This window comes from Macaca nemestrina, chromosome 1 (genome assembly GCF_043159975.1).
Source record: "Macaca nemestrina isolate mMacNem1 chromosome 1, mMacNem.hap1, whole genome shotgun sequence".
NCBI lineage: Eukaryota > Metazoa > Chordata > Mammalia > Primates > Cercopithecidae > Macaca > Macaca nemestrina.
The window spans coordinates 172,812,276-172,831,911 of NC_092125.1; the positions used below are offsets into that span (position 1 = coordinate 172,812,276).

A 19,636-nucleotide genomic window follows, 5' to 3' on the forward strand; every position below is an offset into this window, starting at 1 on the left:
GCAAATACATGCTTGTAGGGTGCCTCCATTTCATTTGGAGCTGAGGAAAATTTCATGAGGGTTCTTTAGTTTTCTATGGGAGAGTTTCTACCAGCGATGTCACAACACAGCTAGATTAAGTTGATACGTAATATCTATTTCTTGATTTGCATGATTAAAGCATTAGAGAAGTGGCTCAGATATCAAAAGGTTTCTCATAAGTGGCAGCGCCAAAGGTAATTACTGTTAAAATGTACATGCTCGAAACCTGGTTGCTTGTTAACTTCTAAGTTGTTTACAACTCTGTGGGTTTGAATAAACGTTTTTATTTGACTTTTCAATAGCAAGACCCCTTTCTTGCTCCATTTTGATATAAAAAATGATACCATTCTTATATCCCATGTCCCTCAAGGCAACCTTAGCTTCAACCAAAAAAAGTGATAGAGGACAGAGATGGCCCTTCTCAGTATTTCATATTTTAAAATAACTGTTTCTTAAACAAAAGTAGTCTTTTAAAGACAAAGTTAAAATTTATACCTAAAAAATTAAAAATTAATCGAGTCAACCAATTATTTCCAGTTAGTTATCAAAAAGTGTAGCTAAAGCCCTACTGTAAGCCTGAGGGAGTTATGAGGGGGGTGGGGATAGAAAGGAAAAGAGAGAGGGAAGGAGAAGAGAGGTTGTTATTCTCAGTCTTTTATTAACCAGTTTCTTTCATCCTAGTGTGTCTTTATTATTTAGAAAAATAAAAATCATCCAGAGCTCTACCCATTCCCACCTAAAATTCTGGAGTAGGTAGTGACTGTCTACAACCTGGTACAACATATGCCCCCAAACTAAAACAAACAAACTCATTTGCCATACAAATTGTTTACGATTCATTAAAAAGCAAAATTGCATATCCCGTCGCTGGCAGCTGAGGCCGTGTCTCCACGGGCGGAGGGGGCATTCACTGAGTTGCCTTTGTATGCTGGGAGGACCAAGCCGGAGGTTCCCACTATGAGCCCGGAGTCTGTGCAGCCAGATGACGCATGAGGTAATTTTAAAGCTTTATTTGCCTTTAGTGTGAAACTCCGATCTTGTACTATCCTTTGGTTAAAGAACTATATCAGCCAGAGGGAAGTTTAAATTTTTCTTTCAGCTGGGGAAATTGTTTGGGATAGCGAGGTGGGTGAATGGAGGGAGAGGGAGAGCGTGTTATTCAAGGAAAGAGATCTAAGAGAAAACGTGAAATTTGTATTATTTTAATTAGTTCCCTCCTCCTTCATCAAAGTCTTCAATTTCCCATCAATAAAGGGAAATTTACATTAGAATTATTTGTAACTGACGGATCTGAAATGCCATGGTATGTGGTCACTTTGAGGGAAAGCAACAAATTGATTTATTCCCTATGATAACTTGTATAACTTCTTTAGAGAGTGCTCTGATTTCTCACCCCTTTTCAAAGCAAAGATCTAGAAGCACTGAAGTTGAGAGAAACTTCCCTGTAGTATGCAGCCTAAACAGCAGCATGTGAGCTTTCAACATTGTTTATTTTTAGGCAGCTGCATTGCTAAATGTTTCCACCACTTTTATATATTATATTCCCGGCGGTAAAACATCTGTAAAATAATTTTAAATGAAAAGCAACTTCCAAGTAAACTTTACAAAAAAGAAATTACAGTTTTCCAAGTTAAAAGAAGAGAAGCATTTGGTGATCTTTGCAAGAAAAAAAAAAAGAGATGACACAATTTGCCATAAAAAGTAACAGTCTATAAAATCTATGAGCTCTTGAAATACAAGGAAGTAGAATGTTTCACCCAAAATATGACATCAGCGCGCAGTTTTTTTTTAAAGCTTACAACTTAGAAAATGATTGCTAAACCAATCAGTATATTCATTTCTAATGTTTAACAAGCTGTGTAAAGTGAAGCAATAGGCAACATCATAGCATATACAAGTAAACCTTGTTCTTGCTGGCAAAAACTCTAATGGGAAAATAAGTGCCCTGAACAAAAGTTCAGGGTCGAAGTGGATAGTCTACTGTTAGTCTAATTAGCCAAAAGCTGCATGTAACATTGTCCTGAAATTACTGATAAAGTTTCTAATGTCTAGTTAAGAATTACAAGTTAAAATACACATGTACACACATACCCACAACCACTTTAACTCAAGAGTCCTTAGGATGGACATACTGCATCCCAAGAAGCAGCCGGATGGAATCCTGTGGTAGCTCACTTTTAACAGTCTCTCAGTCCTCCAAATTCCTACAACTTGCCAAAATGATACCACCATTGGTCCAGGAAGGGAAAAAGAGAACTCTTTCTGCAGATCATACAATGAAACTGACCATGCCCTGTTTTGTAATTCCATTCGCCAGTCTCCCCCTTCAACATCTCTCCCTCTCTCTCTCTCTCTTTTTTTCTTAAACTGATATCTATGTGAAATGAGCTGAAGTTCACGGTCCAGTTAGGAACGGATAATACATTCATTGTCCTGGCAGCAAACTTTTTTTCCACTCCCTGGAAGAATTCACGCTTGCCGCAAGAATAATAATTACGGAAAACTAGAAATGCACTGCTGACAAATTAATCCTTAACGGACACCACCCTAACGAGGGCAGTAATGATTTGAGGACTCTCTTCCTCACGGGACTTGCATCTCCTGTGACAATGAGCTATTGTGCATCCTCCCAACTCACTCTACCTCTTATAGATCCAAGATGTCAAAGGTTGTCTGTCCTGGTGGACTATGACATGTGAGTTAACTCATTCTGCTGCTGCGTGGCAGAACTTTATTAAAACTTTATTTGTATCCAGAGTAACTAAAAGATAGTGTGTGCGGGTCTTTTCCACTCAGAGCTAGAGTGCCTAAGAGACGGAAAACCTGCTCTGATATTTAAACGGAGAAAAGTTAGATGGGAGCTGTGGGTCCCCTGATGGAAAATAGGGAGTGGGGACCCAGAGTTCTCTCACAGGTGACTTTAGGCAATCCAATTAATTGGCCAGGACTGGCATTCACTCAGGGCTTGCTTCTCCCCAGTGCCCAACACGCGTCCTCAGAAAATACCACAGCCAGAGAAAACTATACACCCCACAGTCCCTGAAAACAAAAGTAAGGGGGATGTGAAACTGGAGAGAGGGGGCAAAACCTGAGGGCCGGGACCAATGCCTCATTTTTTCCCCCAAGACTGACTTGGCTAAAATATCCACCTCCACCTTACAACTGATACTCTTTAAAAAAGAATTAAAAACAAAAAAAAAAAAGAAAACCCCAAATACTGTCCCATGGAAAACGAGGGGAGGCATTCCTGAAAACTCAAGTCGCAGAGTGGCAGAGAGAGGATGGCAAGAGGCAGCAGTGTGAGGCTGCCTCACTGAATAGTGTGAAAAAAATCAAATGTGAGTTTGATGAATGTGAGGTCTGGGACATTTTGTCAAAGAGGGAGGGAAAGTAGAAAAGGAAAAAAAAAAAAAAAAAAAAAAAAAAAAAGCAGCCCCGGCTGCCAACTCACCATCCACCAAGTTCTGGCCGAGATGTCGTAGCAGAGCTGCCATTTGATGGAGCCGTCGGAAGCTTTCCCTGCCATTACGCTGTCAGCAAGCTTCATCTGATGCTAACTCACGGGAGATAAGACACCTAATTGAGAAAACATTTGCAGTGGCATGTGGGGCAACATGTAGTCCGGTCCATACCATATGGAATCATGGGTAAAAAAAAAATCTCCTTGACAATGAACCAATCTCTCACAGACCCAGTGGCAAGGTGAAGTGGAGATGAAAAGTCTTCTGCTCCTAGCACTGTCTTCTCCTCTCTCCTTTTTAAAAAACAAGAGCCCACTGCTACACATCAAAGGGAGGTGGTTAAAATTAGGGCTTCATCACTCAGATGATTTTGGTCTGCAGGGTTTTTCCTTTCCTTCCAACAACCAATCCCCCCCCTCTTTTTTTTTTTTTTTTTTTAAGGAGAATAAAGAGATTTAATAGGACAAAGGCAGGTAGTGGACTGCGGAGGGAGATCGCCACAGGCTATTAGCCTAAAATTTCTGCTTGACAGATGGAACTGCTTAGAGACTATCATGCAATGTTTTGGGCTTTTTCCCCCCTATTCACCCCCCCTTCTTCGACTTTAAGTCTGATTCAGTATCTGTTTTTCACAGCCACTTTTCTCAAGAACGTGAGCTGTGCATTTAAAAAAATGTTTAGTTCAGTTTTGCTGTCTTACACATCTCTGTTGGAAAAGTCTCAAACTAAATCTGGGAACAACTGAACAGGTTTTCCAAGGAGTTAAAAAAAATTTCCAGGAAAAAATATTTCTCTTTCCTTACTTTATTTTTTAAAAATTAACTCATTAGTTAATTTAGTCATGAAGGAAGATAAACGAGAGATGGCAGCATTCAAGTCTCTTGATTTTTGGTTTGGCAGGCATTGTGTTTAGATGTATGTTTTTATGTGAGTAAATAAATACGTTACTGATATTTTACAAGTTCTAACCTATGCTGGGCTAGGCACCACCGATATTTTTTGGTGTCTTTTTAAATAAATTAATTTTGGACTTTTCCATTCTTTGTAAACAAAGCAATCAGTCATTATCAATTCGGATTAGCACAATTCAGGCTAAACTTGACATGAGCTCTTCCTTAATCAGAGAAAGTCACTTCTGATTTCCTTACTGTAACCTAGCCATCTTCTTCACAGGGGTTTTTAACCACACATCCTGTCTTTAGTATGGAAAAGTAGACCGCAACATGGACCTACCAATAAGAATGTTTGTAAAAATAATTTTTTTTTTAAAGTGAGAAAAAGTCCAGACAATTGCTGCATTTCAAGTCATTTTACTTAGGACTAAGAAGGAGAAAGAAGCAGAGAGAATGACTTGTATTCGTTATATTCTTTCAAATTGTGTAACATTAGGAACTGCAGAAATACCTTTATCAGGGTACCAAACACGTCCTAATTTTTGTGGATGTGCACCAAATGCATCCTCTTTTTTTCTGAATATAAGTGATCCTTTGATTTCCAAGAACCTACAGTTTTCTCTGGTATGGGCCTTCAATATAGGTACTCCAAAGTATGGGAGAATCTGTCCATCACTATTTCTCAGGGCTATCGAACTGTGATTATTTAAAAAGTTGTGCGTTTACTGCCTAATTTTCCAGTGGATTTTTTGTTCTGGTCATGTTTTTGACTGAATAATATTTAGATAAACTTGTTTAGAGCATATTTTAAGTTCCAAAGAGGTAAATTTGGTGCATTTTGCTTTCCTATTTCTGATCTCTTCTTTAGTAGGTATTATTTTAACCATTTAGCACGCTTTTTTGACAAAAATAACTGTATTAAGGCAAATTTTATCCTGTTGCACCAAAAATATTTCTAATTTAAAGCATGATGCACAGGCTGCTTCTAGGAATGAACCACAAATACAACAAATAGGCATTTTTTTTCCCTTTCTCATTCTTTATTGTCATGGGATTTCTTCTAATAATATTGGGGTGAGAGGTGGTAGCCAGAATTATTATCAAATGTAAACATTGCCGTCACTCTTAGGAAGTATCTTTGTATACTTTATTACCTTGGTGTCACCTGTCTTTTCAGAAGAAGAGTCTGCAGTAGCTCAGGAAATGTTGTTAGCTTGTGTCTAACAAATACAAATGGACCTACTACCAGAAACTTGCCCTGAGCTTGCCAATGAAAACATTTATTGCCATGTGTAACTGCAGCATCATTAAAATTATTTAGTCTTTCTTGAGTTTATCATTTAGAGAAAGATAAGGAAAAAAGTTGGAAATTCTATATAAAATGTAAAATATCATCAACCAAACAAAAAAGGAGGAAAAAAAAAAAAAGAAGAAGAAAAGAAACGAAGTAGCATTCTGTCTTTGAATCAACCAACCTCTGATTCTACTTCATCCATTCCTACTTGCCTCTGACAAGCAGACAAAACAAAATTTCCTTGTTTTAGGGTCTCCTCCGCTTTCTCCCAGGACATACAGGCACGTGGACATCTTGAACTTGTGGGTCCACAGCTTTACAATTTCTGAGTTTATCCTGCAGCAACCTCTGAAGTTGGAGCTGTTTCTTGTCTGAGTCGCTGCATTTTTGAGCCTCAGAACACCCTATGCATGCCCATTATTTATGAATGAATGGAGCACAAGGTAAGCTGGATTCCAGATTTCGCTCTGTGAATGATAGAATAGCCGGGAAGATTTTGCAGGAGAGGGCGCATAGTTTGAACAAAAAAAATGATAAATATTATTAGATAATAGTATTTTAAATCCAGAACAATTAGGTGCATTTAACTTTATCATTGTTCTCTAAGAGGCTGGTGGAAGCTGTCCTTCCCATGCAGCAATCAATCTTTTCACAGTGTGGCCCTTTGTTAATAGCCTTAAAACAAGATTAAATAAAACATGTTAAATATTGCAATTATTGTGGGAAATAAAATTATTTGGTGAGCATAATGGGGAGCAATTCAAGCATTTAACATGATCCAGGAAATGCTACTCCAAACAATTGCATTTGCTTTATGCATTTTTCCCCTTTGATTGCTGACAGATGCCTTTTTGGAAACAAACATCTAAATGGTTTGCCTTCAGTTAGAAAAAAAATATAACAGAAAGCGGCTACATGTTTTGAATTTAACTCTTGTCATTTGAATACTTCTTCCCACTGCACATGAATGAATCCAAGGCAAAAACAGCGCTCTCATCAAGAAATAAGCCCATCAAAATTTGGCCTTTCTTATTTCCTTTCAGTATATTTTATAAGAAGTGGAACTCCCCCTAGATAGGGAGTCAGGTGATGAGGACTATTTCCTGAGTGACAATGGGGAAGCATTAGAAAGGGAATTGTGTCCTTATAACATGAAGCCTCAGGCAAAATGCAAGTCGCTTTCCAGCCTCATTCAGGTCATCATCGCCAGTGCTCCCTTAATAAGCTATCCCCTTTTGTTGAATGGGAAGAACCCAAGAAAACTCAGAGGATGGTGAATTTCCATCTGTGTCATTGCTGCAGTGCATTTGGATAAAGGCCTCGAAGACTCTGCTGTCAACAGGTGTACAATACAAATACCGAGGAGAGGTTTTGGTTTTTGTTATATATTGCTAAAAGGAGATATAATATGGAATATTCGTGATTTTCAGAGCCTGGGCCATAGAGAGATTGAGAGCACTGCTTCTGCAATCCAGTTGTCCATATCCAGGCTCTCTTGGTTACTGTGTGACCTCTCCCAGGTTACTTAACCACTCTGATTCTGTGTCCTATCATAATCAGGAAAATGAAGATAATAATCGTTATTAAGTGTGTGTGTGTGTGTGTGTGTGTGTGTGTGTAGTGTAGTTAGAAGCAAAAAAATGCATAAGGTACATATTTCCTGATATGTAATGAGTGCTCAACTAAAGTTATTGTGCTATTATTGATGTCTTGTTACAATTATTCCCCTGTTGAGGGAAGCCCTCTTTCTTCCCCCTTCTGGTCCTGTGCTGTGAGGGTCAGTTGGATCCCTTCCCTCTGTTCTTCCATAATAACCTGTGCCTTGCTCCATTGCAGCTATTAGCACCTTCTTCTGGAATCATCTGCCTCCTGGTCTGTTTTTCCTCCTGGACCTTGAGATCCTTTTTTTTTTTTTGAGACGGAGTCTCGCTCTGTTGCCCAGGCTGGAGTGCAGTGGCCTGATCGCCATTTACTGCAAGCTCTGCCTCCCGAGTTCACACCATTCTCCTGCCTCAGCCTCCTGAGTAGCTGGGAATACAGGCGCGCACCACCACGCCCAGCTAATTTTTTTGTTGTTGTGTTCGTAGTAGAGACGGGGTTTCACCGTGTTAGCCAGGATGGTCTCAATCTCCTGACCTTGTGATCCGCCCGCCTTGGCCTCCCAAAGGACCTTGAGATTCTTAAGGGCAGGGACTGTATCTTGCCCATCTGAGTAGCTATAAGGCCAAGCACAGTGCTGGGCAGAGTAGGGGCTTCCTACACAGTTAGAGAATGAGAATAAAAACTCACAGGACATTAGCCGCTTTGAAATTCACATTATTCTATTTACACAGCCTTGTCTTTTACCTTGGCTCAAGCTATTGCCCTCCTTGGACATGATCTCCCTTTCCAAGGTAACACCCTCCTTAGGACGCCAGCTCACAGTGACCCCAGCACCTTTGGTGCCTTGCTGCCTTCCTTATCTGCACCATCCATTAGTACTTTGCATCAACTGATTGTATTATTATTTGTCTTTGATGAAAATGTGTCTTTCATTCATTTATTCACCCATTTAATAGCCACGTATGTGATGCAGGCACTAAAACTTATTTTCTCTTTCTTTTCAAGCGCTGTTTCTAGGACCATTGGAAATTTGAAAGTCTAGGAGAAGAGCAATTTGATTTCGTATGTAACAGCTCATGTTTACTGAGTGTTTCCTCTTGGCCAGGCACTGTTCTAAGATCTTTATGTGTGTTTTGTTTTTCCTTGTGAGTCCTTATGAGGTAGGACCTATTATTAACTCCATTTTACAAAGAGGATAACAGACTCCAAGAGGTGAAGTTTGCTTAGGGCTCCAGAGATAGTGACAGAAGGAGGATTGAAGCCTAGGAATAATGACTTCAGAGCTTCACCTCTCTGGTGTTGCCTCCTGAACCAAAAACGGAGAGAAGTAACAGGATTTAGCACCTGCTACATGTCATACAGTTTTTAAAGGTACTTTTGGGTATCATTTAACCTTCCCAACAACCATAGGAGGTTGTTATTATGATTTTTAACTTGCATATCAGGGTCGAAAAGGTAAGAGTCTTGGCTAAAGACACACGCTACAGAACAAGAGCCAAGATTCAACCCTATGTCTGTATAATAAAAAGCCATGCTTTTGCTGTTCCAACCAGCTTGTTCTCAGAAGATAATTTTTATTTTTTATTCATTTTTTTGGAGATAAGATTTATCTGTCACCCAGGCTGGAGTACAGTGGTCTCGAACTCCTGGGCTCAACTGATGTTCCTACCTCAGCCTCCCAAGTAGCTGGGACCACAGGTGTGCACCACCACACCTGGCTAATTGATTTTGTTTTTTTGTTTTTTTTTTTAGAGAGACGGGTGCTTGCTTTGTTACCCAGGCTGGTCTTGAACCCCTGGTCTCAAGTGATCTTCCTGCCTTGGATATTTTTTATTTTTCACGTAGAGTTGAATGTTGAGCTTAACAGATATGTATGGCTTTGAATCACCAGGCTCATGGAAAACATGAAATTAGAAATGTACCCTGTGGCTGAAGCTGCAGAAACATTCAGTTTAGAGCAATGGGTATCCAAGATTAAAAAGAAAGAAAAGATCACGCCTGTAATCCCAGCACTTTGGGAGGCCGAGGTGGGCGGATCACGAGGTCAGGAGATCGAGACCATCCTGGCTAACAAGGTGAAACCCCGTCTCTACCAAAAATACAAAAAATTAGCTGGGCGTGGTGGCGGGCACCTGTAGTCCCAGCTACTCGGGAGGCTGAGGCAGGAGAATGGCGTGAACCTGGGAGGTGGAGTTTGCAGTGAGCCGAGATCGCGCCACTGCACTCCAGCCTGGGCCACAGAGCCAGACTCCGTCGCAAAAAAAAAAAAAAAAAAAAAAAGAATAGAACAGAATATAAAAGCTGTATTAAGAGGCATTTACTAGTGTTAACACCTAGATCTTTCCTCTAACCTTAATCAGGTGGAAAATCCTAAGATGGTGTTCAGGCCATCACCGTCTAAACCTTCAAGTCGGGACATATTCACATGTAAGTGTTGGGATAAAAAGAAGAATCAACACAAAAGGATGGAAAGTCTAGTTCCTCCAAAGCTCAGAAAAGTGTGAAGGTCTTTTGTGGGAGATTTATCCTTTTTTGATGAAGGCAGCAAAATCCTCTGCACAGGTACACATTATTACTGGGTGTGAGTGTGGTGACTTAAAGAAACCAGCATCCCAAGTCACCTGGCATGGTTTTCTCACTGTATGACGGAAGTGAATGCTGCAAAGCTGAAAAGGGCAGAATTGAAGAAAATGTCAGGGGGTCCAGAGAGCCCCATCTACTTTAATAATTTACCCAGAGATTGCCCAGATTTTTGATCTGCTATATATACATATACGTGGATATGGATATATATCTATCGCTCAATCAATCTATCTGTATTGTGCGAGGAAAATATTGGTAATTTATTTTTGGCAGAGACTCACCCACAATGTCCTGCACAGAATCAGTTTTCTTCTTGGCGGCAGATCTTGTGCCTCATTTCCATTTAGAAATTCTTTGACTTTTACTTTCTTTGCATTTTCTGTTAACCGGCTGCCACCCAAGATTGGATGAAACCCTCTGCCCCCTGTTTAAAAAGAAAAAAAAAAAGGAAAAAAAAAAACCACATACAACATAACCCTCTAATAAGTATATTCACAACTTCTATGCAAGACGCTTAAGAAAACTAAAGGTTAATATATTCTAACTAGATGTTGGGTATAGAATGTCAGATCTGTCAAATTTCATTATAACTTGCTGCTCATTGGAAAAGATTTGATTTCTTTTGCCACTGTCCTACTATGTTCAAGTCACAGACTGCCAGCAGCAGCCCACAGAAGACCACAGGCTGGCAGTGAGCGGGCTCGAGTGGGAAACCAGCCGCAAGGACCATCTGTTTCCGATTTCTAGCTGAGCCAAGATGTGCAGTGAAGTGCATTCCATTCACCAGGCCAGCTTCTCCCCTGCTCAAGTTATTAGTGTTACAAGTGAAATTGTCTTTTCCAAACAGCAGGGGAGCTATAATCCTTATGGAACAGGACACTTTAAAACACACACACACACATACATGCACGCACACACACACACACACCATTCAGACATCTTTTGTTAAAGTTGTGGGGAAGGCTGCTTGTAAATTTAATTACAGCCTTCATGGGGTTTATAAAGTATGTTTTATTAAGCATGATAACCTCTGAGGCAGCAGCCTATACATTGGCCTCATTTAGTGTAATTGAATGATCAAATATCTTTAGGATGCTTTTTGTAGCCATGCTTAAAAATGATAAGAAGGATGTATTTAAACCATCTTAAAATGAAATGGCTTTCAAAAGCATAATGAGTTTTAGGAATAATCAATGGAAACCCTTGCCCAGCTGGCCCAAGTGAGCCAATCTCATGCATGTTGACAGTGCTGAGGCTTGTCAGCCAGCTATTAAATCCCAAGGTGGCCAAATGACTCATATCACCATGTAAGTTGGGAGACCATAATGAGCTACATGTTTATTATTTGAGATTGATCTTCTGCCTGTCTCAAGATGAATAATTTTTAGAAAAATTTGGAGGTGAAGTAGCAAGGCCGATTGCATGACAGTGTGATAGAAGTAGCAACAGGAGAAGTCAAGAGACCTTACTTAAGTAATGTTATAAACATGTATTTAGTAACAGGTACTTGCCATCACACTAGATGTTCAGGATATGAAGAAGAAAGCAACAGGGACTGCCCTCAAGGAGCTCCCAACTCTCACTGAGGAGACAGAGGAGCAGGCAAGTACATTACAGTGTGACAGAACCACGCTGGGGTTCTAGTATTGGTTCTTCCACATGCTCGCTGCTTGACTCCCGGTTGTCACACCCTCTCTGCAGGCTACATCTGAAATGGGGATGGCGATGGCAGACTTTCAGGGACTGTTGTCAGAAGTAAATGAACTATAATCCACATGAGAGGACGAGAGTCTTTGATAGGCACTTAACCAGTGCTCAATGTATGTTAGTTTCTATTTCCTTCTAGTTATTCTTTGAATATGTGATAACCTTGTAAATTATAGCAGGTTTCTCCTTTGTGGATGAGTGGCACATTGGTCTAGAGAGTATGCCTCATTCGTGAATCCAGTACAGGTCAACCAGCCTTAGACCGCATATTCCCTAAGGGCAAGGACTGAAGAGGGTGCTATGCAGGGTCATGAATAATGAGATGCTTAATGTGAGCTTTTAGTTCATGGTGAATGACAAAATGATTTTTCCAAAAATGAACTTTTTTTTCTTTTCTTTTAAATGTTAAAAATTTTAAAATTTAATAACTTACAGTATTTTTACATAATTTTCTTGCTTTTCAACAATAGTATGCAACTCATAAAGAAATAAAGATCTAAGGAGCACAAAGATACGTGTATGTGATTTAAAAGAAGCATTTCAAATAAACAGGAAAAAAATTACTTTCTTATTTAATACCATATCTATTGTCTTCATCATAACAGAAATCTATAAGAAGAAGAACTAGAACTATCACAGCACCTCTCATCTGCTGACACTGTGTTAAACACTATACATCCATCACTTCATTTAATCTTCACAATTCTGTGAGGTGGATACTATGATTGACTTTATCTCCATATTAAAGACAAGGAAACGGAAGCTTAGAGACATTAAGAAATTTCGGCTGAGCACAGTGGCTCACACCTGTAATCTCAGCAATTTGTGAGGCCGAGGTGGGTGGATCACGAGGTCAAGAGATCGAGACCATCCTGACCAACACGGTGAAACCCCATCTGTACTAAAAGTACAAAAAAAATTAACTGGGTGTAGTGGTGCACACATGTAGTCCCAGCTACTCGGGAGGCTGAGGCAGGAGAATCGCCTGAACCCGGGAGGTGGAGGTTGCAGTGAGCCGAGATCACACCACTGCACTCCAGCCTGGCGACAGAACGAGACTCTGTCTCAAACAAAACAAAACAAAACAAAACAAAAATTTAAAAAAACATGTATCACAAAAGAGAAAGGTGTGAGACTTGAGCAATCTACAAATTGGTAATAAAACATATAAAAAGATACTCTACCTAATTCAGAAATGTGCATTTGAAACAGTGAAATATAACTTTTCACTACAGGAATTTTATAAACTGCTAATGCCTAGTATGAGTGAAGGTATGGGGAGATGAACCCCTACATTCACTGCCAGAAGGACTGCAAACTGCAAACCAGGGAGCCCTTTCTACCTGGCCATCTACATTTTACATGGACTTACGTTTTGATTCTAACAATCTCATTTTTAGTCATTTTCTTAAAGAAATAATTTGACAATTACCAAGGATATATAAACATGGATGCTTACTGCAACTTTTTACATAAGAGTAGGAAACCATTATAACCTGAAAGTCCATCAGTAGAGAACTATAAATTACGAATGAATAAACTATGAATAGCAAATAAATTATGCTACATCTGTACAGTGGGTACTGTATTGCTACTGAAATAGCTGAATTAGATTCCTGCATCAAGACTTAAATAAATGCACTATAAATTTAGCAGGAAAGCAATTTATAGAAAAATATGTATAAATATCATGCCATTATAGAAAGACCCATGTAAAGTACATTTACACTTTCCTTTTCTCTTTCTTAACAGTGGCTATCTTTGGGTGTGTTGCAATTATTAAAGCCCTTTCCCTTTTTACATTTGTTAATTTTTTTTTCCTGTTTTCAAAACCAATTACAGGCCAGGTGCAGTGGCTTACGCCTGTAATCCCAGCACTTTGGGAGGCCAAGGCAGGTGGATCGCTTCATCACAAGAGATCAAGACCACCCTGGCCAATATGGTGAAACCCTGTCTCTACTAAAAATACAAAAATTAGCTGGGTGTGGTGGTGCACACCTGTTGTCCCAGCTACTTGGGAGGCCGAGGCAGGAGAATCGCTTGAACCCGGGAGGCGGAGGTTGCAGTGAGCCAAGAACACTACACTGCACTCCAGCCTGGCAACAGAGCGAGACTCCGTCTCTCCTCTTTCCAATAGCTTTTCTTCTAGTTGTTGTTCTTCAATAAAAGTGTCCTCCTCTTCCTCCTTCTGTGAGAGTCCTGAGTCTCTCAGTCGAGCAAGTTCCTGCCGACGTTTCTTTCGTTTCTCTGTCTTCAGGGCGGCCCTGTACTTTTTGTGGCTTGGTTTCTCTGGAAACGTCATTTTCTCGGGCGCAGCCATCTTGCCGGCCCTTTTTTTTCTTTTCAAAGCAGAAATCACGTAATTTCATCTAAAATGAAGGGGGGGGGGGAATATGATATATGATAGAAATATGATAAAGCCTCTTATTTCGTATTTAAGAAAATGAAGCCCAGCAGAGAGAATTACCTGGGGTCACTGAGCAAGTTAGTGACAGAGATAGGGTTTCAACCTAGAGACCCCAATTTTTGGTGTCTCTGTTTGCCACTTCACTGATTGTTTCACAGTGTTTGAAAGATGTGTTCAGGTAATTCAATTGCATTCAGATGCATGTGAATCCCTGCTGCTGCTGCTTCTGCTGATTGTATTATAGACCCGGCAGTTGGATCATTGTACTTCACTTATGCTTACAGACAGAAATGGAGGTCATCTGGTAGAGTCCTCTTATTACATATATAGGGAAGCTATGGGCCAGGGTCCCATGTAGGTTCTCTGAAGGCAGACTTTGAGACTTGTATGAGAATTGTGAAGAGACTTGTATGAGAATTGCAAGAACTTTACTGGGATGAATCAGGATCAACACCTGCAGGTAAGTAAAGGAAGGAAAATTGGGCAGAGGGAGGAGATGGCTAGATGAAGTTCTAGCTAATCCTACAGGAAACGTGGAAACTGGAATGGCATTGCAGAACTGTCCCAAATTAGAGCAAGGGGATGAGGATATTGTACTCCTATAATGGCTCACCAGCAATTGAATGAGAGCTATTTCAGGGAAAAGGAAGAGACTCTGGGCTGGACAATGCTTTCCAAGCAAAGAAAAAGTGCAAAGGAGTTTCAGCTGAGAGCTGTCAGCTACTAATATTCCCAATAGGTGGGAGGGAATCTCCATGGTATGTCATAGGATCCACCTGTACCCAGAGAAATCAAATGACCTACTTAAAGTCAGTGGCAAATTTGGGCTTAGAATTTATGGTCCATAGCTCAACTCTTTTCTCCAATGACAGTGAGTAGGTTTCGTGCCCTGTTTGAACCTGGTAGATCCAGGAGTACTCCTTCTCCTTCAGAAACAACAGGGGATGGGGAAAGGAATATAAGGCAATGAGGGCAATGTTGGGCATTTCTTGGATTCTTCTTCAGTTGTCCAGTGATTGTCACCTTTCTTGGCAGATGCAAGAGTTCAGTGAATGAATAAAAGAGGTGTTTGGAGTGTGACTCTGAACACATCTCGTCAAATCTTTGAACCTTTAAAGAGTCTCGTGGTAGAAGTGGGTGTTGGCATCTCTCTGAGGCCTTGTACCTGTGAGGAAGAGGATTTGGGAGAGGGGAGAGGAAGCACAAGGCAGCAGTGGAGTGAACCACTGGTGTTTCTTATTCCACATGTTTTCATCTCAAAGAAACTCTCCCTTAGAGCACCCAGTCAAGAAAAGAAAAAAAGAGAAACCCCCAAATCTGAAACATTAACGGTGTGTGATGATTAAACTCTTTGCTTCAAAGGAGTGCTTTGGAGAACAAACCCAAGCTTCCATAATCTCTTAAAAAGAGCAAATCTGTTTGATATGGAGCCGAAAGAAGGCTTTTAGAGTCCCTACCCCCTCATACCTCCACCTCCTGGCTCTTTAATTTCTTTTTCCTTTGTGTTCTCAATGGGATTCTTTTATTTGTTATAACATTTTAAAAAGAAGCCGTCTTAATTTTTGAGCCATTGTTATCTCGGCATTTCACTGGCAGTGAATATGATGTAAATGACTCAGGAATCCATGGGAACTCAGATTCTCTAGTTGGTATCTCTTCTCTGGTCCTTGGTGGGACAAGTCCAGGAGACTAGTTACTGCCTTATTCTTCATCGTCCCAACACAATGAACACACCCTTTTCCAGGGTATCATGGACTGACTCTCATGAGAAGTAGAAAAAGGGTTTCCACATCCATGTTTGGCAATTTTCCACCTTTTCCCTAATGGCCAGGTGTTAGCCAGGATGGTCTCAATCTCCTGACCTCGTGATCCACCCGTCTCGGCCTCCCAAAGTGCTGGGATTACAGGCATGAGTCACTGTGCCCAGCCCAAAATCTTCAAATTCTTAAACTCAATTCTACCTCTAGTATACTACCATACACATTGTTCAACCATTATGTACACAGATATATGTTCATTTTAGTATTATTTGAATGGTGAACAAATTTAGAAAAAAATCTTCTGCGTGGCTTGACTACTTCAGAGCATATTATGTAGCCATGAAAGAAAATGTTATTTACAAATGGAAAATGCTTATGCTATAATATTGTGAAAAAAGCATGATACAAAATTGGACATATAGAATGAGCACAATTTGGTGGAAAATAACAATCTGTTCTTTAAGAGACAGAAGACACATTCAAATGTTAAGAGTTGTTTATATATTTGGTAGGATTATAAGTTTTTCTCCTTTTTTGTTTCTGTGCAATTTCAAAAATTCTTTTAATAAATGTTAATAAATAATAAATAATGTTAGTAAAAGTTCATTAATACATAATGAAAACAAATTTGATATTAAAAAACCATTGAAACTGGAAATCTATTGACTGGTGATTAGTCTTAGAAACTCCCTCTCCTTCCGTAACTCAATTGCATGTACCTTCATCTGTTTCCTTTTATGGTTATCTGGGTGTTTTCCAGATTAGGCACAAGAGCTTTAATGAAAATGCAAAGAACACTGAGCTAGTAACCAGGAGATGTTGATTGTAGCCAGGGCCATGCCATTAACCCACCATGTGCTTCAGGGTGAATCCATTTTCCTCCCAGGGCCTCAGTTTCTTTATAAAATGAGGAGCTCTGGTTCCCTCCCATCCAACACAACTCAACACACACAGTTCTACTTTTATGGTTTTGTTATTGGGTTTACTGGAAAATTTTAAGTGAAAAATGATTCCTCTGTTACTTAAAGTTTTAAAAACCATTGGAATGGATGACCTAGATTAGTATAGATGACTAACTGCTTTTAGATTTTAGCTATGTTTATATCTCTCTTTAAAAATTTATTTTTTATTGTATTGAAAAACATAAAATTTGCCTTATTAACCATTTTTAAGTGTACAGCACAGTATTGTGAACTATACACACATTGTTGTACAGCAGATCTCTAGAACTTTTTCATCTTGCATGACTGAAACTCTATGACTATAGATTAGCAACTCCCCATTTTTTCCTAACCCCATCCACTGGCAGCCACCATTCTACCTGTGTCTAAAGGTTTGACTACTTTAGATATCTTGGATAAGTGGCATCATGCAGTATTTGCCCTTCTGTGACTAGCTTATTTCACTTAGCACAATGTCTTCAAGGTTCATCTTTTTAAAGCCTGAATAATATTCCACTGTATGTTTATATCACATTTTCTTTATCCATTCACCCATAGATAGACATTTAGGTTGTTTCCACCTTTTGGCTATTGTGAATAATGATGCAATAAACATGAGAGTGCAAATATTTTTGGGATCCTGATTTCAATTATTTTGGATGAATACCCCAAAGTGGATTGCTGAATGATATGGTAATTTTGTTTTTAATTTTTTGAGGTACCTCCATGCTGTTTTCTATAGCAACTATACCATTTTACATTTCTACCAATAATGCACAAGGGTTCCAATTTTTCAGCATCCTTGCCAGCACTTGTTATTATTTTTTAAAAAATAATGGCTATCCTAACAGGTGTGAGTGATACCTCATTGTGGTTTTGATTTGCATTTCCCTGATGATCAGTGATGTTGAACATTTCTCATGTACCTGCTGGCCATTTGTATGTCTTTGGAGAAATGTCTATTGAAGTACTTTGCTCACCTTTTAATTGGCTTTTTTTTTTTTGGTGGTGTTGTTCTTGAGTTGTAGGAGTTCCTTATATATTTTGAATATTAACCCCTTTTAAGTTATATAGTTTGCAAATATTTTCTTTCATTCTGTAGGTTGTCTTCTTACTCTATTCATTCTTTCTTTTGCAGTGAAGAAGATTTTTAGCTTCATGCAGTCCTACTTGTCTATTTTTTGCTTGTGCTTTTGGTGTCATATCCAAACAATCATTGCCAAGATCAATGTTATGAAGTTTTCCACTATGTTTTCTCTTAGAAATTTCATAGTTTCAGGTCTTACATTTAAGTCTTTAAGCCATTTTGAGTACATTTTTGTGTATGGTGTAAGATAAGGGTCTATTTTCATTTTTTTGCATGTGGATATCCAGTTTTTCCAGCACCATTTGTTGAAGAGACTGTTGTTACCCCATGTGTAGATGGGTGTCTCTGTCAAAGATCATTTGACCATATATGTGTGGGTTTATTTCTGGGCTCTGTATTCTGTTTCATTGGTCACATCTCTGTCCTTATGTTAATACCATACTGTTTTGATTACTGCAGCTTTGTAATGTGTTTTGAAGTCAGGAAGTGTGAGTCCTCCAGATTTGTTCTTCTTCTTAAGATTATTTGGGCTATTTAGGGTCCTTTGTGATTCCATATCAATTTTAGGATTGTTTTTACTATTTCTGAAAAAAAAAAAAAAAGACACTGGGGATTTTGATAGGGATGGCATTGAATTCGTAGATCTCTTTGGGTAGTAGAGACATTTTAACAATACTAAGTCTTCCAGTTTAAGAACATGGATACCTTTCATTTTGTTTATATCTTCTTTAATTTCCTTTATCAATATTCTTTAGTTTTCAGTATATAAGTCTTTCATCTCCTTAGTTAAATTAATTTCTAAATATTTTACTTTTTGATTTTTATAAATATAATTATTTTCTTAATTTCCTTTTGGGATTATTCATTGCAACTGATTTTTTAATGGTGAGTTTATATCCTGCAGCATTAATGAATTCATTTTTTAGTTCTAACAGTATTTTTATGTGAAATCTTTATGATTTTCTCTATATAAGAGCATGTCATATGTGAGTAAAGATAATTTTACTTCTTTTTTTCTGATTTGGATGCCTTGTATTTCCTTTTCTTGCCTAATTGCTCTGGCTAGGACTTACAGTACGATATTTAATGGGAGTGGTGAGAATGAGCACCTTGCCTTGTTATTGATCTTAAAGAAAAGTTTTTAGTTTTTCATCATTTAGTATGATACTAGTCATGATCTTATCATGTATGGCCCTCATTATGTTAAGGTAATTTCCTTCTATTTCTAATTTTTTTAGGATTTTATCATGACTGCATGTTGAATTTTGTCAAATGATTTTTCTGTATCTATTGGGATGATCATGTGATTTTAAACCTTAGTTCTGTTAATGTGGTGTATCACATTGATTGATGTCATATGTTGAACCATCTTTGCTTGGTCATAGTGTTTGATTTTTTCAATATGCTGTACAATTCTCTTTGCTAGTATTTTGTTGAAGATTTTAGCATGTATGTTTATCAGGGATATTAGCCTCTAGTTTACTTTCCTCATAGTGTCTTTGTCTTTGGTATTAGGGTGATGCTGACCTCATAAAATGAGTTTGAAAATGTTCTCTTCCCTTCAATTTTTTGGAATAGTTTGCGAAATACTAGCATCAGTTCCTCTTTAAATGTTTGATAGAATTATCCAGTGAAGCCATCTAGTTCTGGGCTTTTCTTTGAGGTTTTTAATTACTGATTCAATTTGCTTACTAGTTATAGGTTTGTTCTTACTGGTTTAGGTTTGCTCTTTTTATTTCTTCAGCATTCAGACTTGGTAGGTTATATGTTTCAGGAATATCCATTTCTTCCAGGCATATAATTGCTGGCATATAATTTTTCTTAGCTATATCTTATGATTGTTTTTATTGATGTAGCATCAATTGTAATATTTCTACTTT

The 19,636-nt window shown here is 38.7% G+C and overlaps 1 long non-coding RNA gene across 3 annotated transcripts in view; it reads left to right on the forward strand.

Moving 5' to 3' along the window:
* Positions 1-625: 625 nt before the first annotated feature.
* The window catches only part of LOC139362028 (uncharacterized), a 192,231-nt gene continuing 173,220 nt past the window's right edge, over positions 626-19,636 (forward strand). For all 3 annotated transcript variants that reach the window (XR_011620269.1, XR_011620271.1, XR_011620270.1), the window contains exon 1: positions 626-1,015. This is a non-coding gene — a long non-coding RNA (uncharacterized lncRNA). The remainder of the gene's footprint in view (positions 1,016-19,636) is intronic.